We start from the raw sequence: 5138 nt of genomic DNA on the forward strand, positions 1-5138 counted from the left end.
AAGAATGTCTCAGAGATTCATACCTGAACCGCACCTTCATTTGCCAAGGAAGAGTACATGATCAGTGAATATATTCAATGTACAGGCTACAATGTGGGGATCTCATGCGTGGTAATAACTACAGTACATGTATATAGTTATTATATTCTACTCTATCCATAGGCTCAATTAATGCCATTTAGACTTGAAGTTGATACAACAACCATGATAGCTGAGGTTCATAGATTGGTATGAATATTAGTTCAGAACCTAACATTTTAGGGTCCATACATAGATGGGCTACATACTGTAGCTAGCTACACATCCATAGGCATACAGTTATTTTTCTCCTCCACTACACAATAAGCAAGTAAATAGTTAGCTACCTGTTTTACTTCAAGCAAGCTTACACAATTGTACATTCAATTTGCAGTAAATGCTTTAGCTAGCTAGATTCTTTACATCCACTGTTTCACAAGACGACAGCCTGGTTTGCTAGTTTTCTCAGGACTCCCGAAAACATTAAACAACACAAACTACAAATTCATTCTCATGTCACAACACTAGCTAGCTAGCTAGCTGGCTAATGTTAGCTAGTCAGAACTTGCTAAATAGCGATTTTTGTAAATTAAGTTTATGACAAAAAAGTATGCACAAACGTTTGTCTCTACATTAACTAACATGTTCCTCTCAATTGTAAATGTTTCGCTTGACTCGTTACGACGTTATAACTACTTACATTTGGTTCCACCGTAATGTTTTGTTAGCCATCTTCACCCAGGGACGGGTGGCTCGCGTCAAATTTGTCATTGGAACCACTCGATATGATTGGTCATATAAAAACCTTGGGACCCAAATGCATAATGAGTGCTCTAACTCCCCCTTGAGGTGGTCTGGAGCAATGAAGCTGTGACGCTGGGTACCTCTAAGTCCCGTGGTGTAAGCTTGCAACTTTTAAAGGAGGAACCACTGTATGTATGTGTGGGTGTGTGCATGATGAGGAGTGCATGTGTGCTAAGGTGCTGAGAAACAGAGCAAGTGGTCAGTCCAGCTCAAATGTTCTGCAGTCTGGTGGCTTGTAGATAGAAATTGTCTCTGAGCCTGTTGGTATCAGACCTCATACTCCGATACCGTCAGCCCGATGATAAGGGAGAGAACAGCACGTGGCTGGGTGTGTGGGGTCTTTGATGATGCTGTGGGCTTTCCTCAGGCACCATTTGTCCTGGATGGGTGGGAGCATGGTCCCAGTGATGTACTGGGCCGTCTTCACCACCCACAGAATGGCCTTGGGGTCATGGATGGAGCTATTTCTGTACCAGGCTGTGATGCAACCGGTCAGGACGCTCTCAATGGTGCATCGCTAACATTTGGAGAGGACCTTTGGCGGCATGCTAAATTTCTTCAGACGCTTTAGGAAGTAGAGATGCTGTTACGCCCTCTTGACAAGTGTGGTGGTGTTTTTGGTCCATGTCAAGTCCTCATTGATGTAGACATAGAGGAATTTAAAACTTGTGACTCTCTACTGGAGTCTCGTTGACGTGGATTGGGGCATGTTCCCTCCTCTGCTTCCTGAAGCCAAAAAATCAACTCCTTTGTTTTGCTGACGTTGAGGGAGAGGTTGTTGTCATGATACCACAATGCCAGTTCACTTACCTCCTCCCTATAGGCTATCTCGTTGTTGTTGGTTATCAGGCCTACAACCGTGGTGTTGTCAGCAAACTTGATGATGGAGTTGGTGTCGTGCAAAGCCACGCAGTCGTGGATGAACAGAGAGTACCCCAGAGGACTCAGGACACACCCCTGGGGGGTCCCTGTGGTAAGAGTCAGTGTGGAGGAGGTATTGTTGCCAATCTTCATAGCCGGTGGTCTGCGTGTCAGGAAGTCCAGCATCTAGTTGCAGAAGATGGCTTCCAGACCCAGGGCTCTGAGCTTGTTGTCGTGCTTGGAGGGAACAATAGTGTTGAATGCTGAACTGTAGTCAATGAACAGCATTTTCACATATAGTGCCTTGAAAAAATAGCCATACCCCTTGATTTATTCTACATTTTCTTGTGTTACAGCCTGAATTCAAAATAGATTCAATCTTTTTTTTACTCAACCATTTACACACAATACTGCATAATGACCAAGTCAAAACATGTTTTTATAATTTTTTGCAAATTTATTGAAAATGAAAATGACATATCTCATTTACATAAGTATTCACACCCCTGAGTCAATGTTAGAATCACCTTTGGCAGCAATTACAGCTGTGAGTCTTTCTGGGTAAGTCTCTAAGAGTTTGCACACCTGGATTGTACAATATTAGCATTATTATTTTTTTAATTCTTCAAGCTCTGTCAAGTTGGTTGTTGATCATTGCTAGATGGCCATTTTCAAGTCTTGCCATAGATTTCCAAGCCAATTTAAGTCAAAACTGTAACTAGGCCACTCAGGAACTTTCAATGCCATCTTGGTAACTCCAGTGTATATTCAGCCTTGTATTTTAGGTTATTGACCTCCTGAAAGATTCATTTGTCTCCCAGTGTCTGTTGGAAAGCAGACTGAACCAGGTTTTCCTCTAGGGTTTTGCCTGTGCTTAGCTCCATTTTTGTTTATTTTTATCCTAAAAACCTCCCTAGTCTTTAATGATTACAAGCATACCCATAACATGATGCAGCCACCACAATGCTTGAAAATATGGAGAGTGGTACCCAGTGATGTGTTGTGTTGGATTTTACATAAAGTAAATGTTTTTGCTATATTCTTTGCTGTTTTACTTTAATGCCTTATTGCAGAAAGGGTGCATGTTTTGGAATATTTCTGTTGTGGAGTAACTACAATGTTGTTGATCCATCCTCAGTTTTCTCCTATCACAGCCATTAAACTCTGTAACTGTTTAAAGTCACCATTGGCCTCATGGTGAAATCCCTGAGCGGTTTCCTTCCTCTTCAGCAACTGAGTTAGGAAGGACGCCTGTATCTTTATAGTGTCTGTGTGTATTGATACACCATCCAAAGTGCAATGAATCACTTCACTATGCTCAAACAGATATTCAATGTCTGGTTTACCAACAGGTGCCCTTCTTTTTGAGGCATTGGGAAACCTCCCTGGTCTTTGTGGTTGGATCTGTTTGAAATTCACTGAGGGACCTTACAGATAATTAATTGTATGTGTAGGGTACAGAGATGAGGTAGTCAAAAATCATGTTAAACACTATTATTGCACACAGAGTGAGTCCAAGCAACTTATTATTTGACTTGTTAAGCACATTTTTACTCCTGTTCTGATTTAGGCTTGCCATAACAAAGGGATGAATTCTAATTGACTCCAGAAATTTCAGCTTTCATTTTGCATTGATCCTTTTTGCACTAACGTTTTGACTCATCACATATGCTGCTGCTACTCTTTATTATGTGTCACTGTATTCATAGTTATATGTACATATCTACCTCAATTACCTCGTACCCATACTCTTTACTGGTACCCCGTGTATATAGCCAATTTATCATTTCTCACTGTGTTTATTATTACCTTTATAATTACTTGTTTAACTTTTCTATTATTTCTCTATTTTCATTCAATTTGCATTGTTGGGAAGGACACCGTAAGCATTTCACTGTTAGTCAACACCTGTTGTTTATGAAGCATATGACAAATAACATAATGCACGACTACTGCTCCATCATTAAACTTTCTGAGGACACCACTGTTGTAGGCCTGATAACCAACACCAATGACAGCCTATAGGGAGGAGGAATGAGCCCTGGCAGTGTAGTGCCAGGACAACTACCTCTCTCTCAACTCTCTGCAAAACCAAGAAGCTGATCGTGGACTACAGGAACATAACCTGTACTGGATAATCTGTCTGGAAAGAATGGGATGCGTGGGATAATGCAGAGCCTGAAGTGCAACTGAATTCATGTAGAAAAAGGGCCTCCAGCAGGTGGATGTCTAATCTAATAGTTTGCTGATGCTTGGTTAGAAGTGCCAGAAATATACTATAACTGCCAGATTGGAATTGTTATGCTCTGACTTTTCCGACACATCTTTTTTTTCTTCCCACAGGAGTTATTTGAAAATCTCCCAAACAATGACAGTTAGTAAGGAATTAGACATTGTTTTATACACGGCAAGGATCTCTTTATTTGCTATAATTAGAGCCGCTTAATTATTCTGTTCTTTTAAAGCTCTGTTTGTAGCCTTAGGAGTCAGATTGGAAAGCTATTACCTTGGTCAATTATCCTTAAAAGCAATGGGTGAAAGCTTTGCTGAGTGTCCTTAGGCATGGACCATATAAAATGTTACAATTCATTTGTTTATGACATGGTTGGTGTATTTGTCCTTTTCCTTATTACCCTCGTCATCATTCTTATCATCATTAGGATGCAATCAGTTTCTCTTGGTTGCACACACTGACCATGGATATTCATCACCATATACTATATAAAACCGTCAAAGCGGGAGCCAAAAATAGCCCAGAGGATCCTGGCATACAAATATACAGTACCTGCTATATGTAAATAGACTGTGGGAGATTTAAATGAATAGTGTGAGAGCTCTGCCATTTGGCTGCATGCCTGTCATTGTGCAGGCCTGTGAGCCCCATCATTTTTCTGTTTGATACAAACACACTTATCTGGTTGAACATAATCAGCTTTACTGAGCTGAGGGATGGCACTGTCCACTTTGATTCCACTTCTTAAATTCAACATCCACTCAATGCAGAGCGTAAACCGGCCATAAAACAGCTCATCTAAAGCCTAGACGTTTTATGACAGACTATGGGCAGACTTGACTGCTATTGGGCCTGACCAATGTTGAATGAATTAGTGATGTATACCTGTACAATGACATTTATATGATATGAAGTACTGCATTGTTGTCATTGAATCAATGGGGCAGATGGAGCATCTACTTTGTTAGATTTAACCATTCTGAGACCGGGTATTGTGAAGCAATATCTGTATTACATTTACATTTTAGTCATTTAGCAGACACTCTTATCCAGAGCGACTTACAGTAGTGAATGCATACATTTCATACATTTTTTTCCGTTCTGGTCCCCCGTGGGAGTCGAACCTACAAACCCTGGCGTTGCAAACACCATGCTCTACCAACTGAGCCAGATAGTCTTAATCAGAGAGTTTCTCATTGATTTACCTTATATTTAATAGGAT

This window comes from Salmo trutta, chromosome 16 (assembly GCF_901001165.1).
Source record: "Salmo trutta chromosome 16, fSalTru1.1, whole genome shotgun sequence".
Lineage (NCBI taxonomy): Eukaryota > Metazoa > Chordata > Actinopteri > Salmoniformes > Salmonidae > Salmo > Salmo trutta.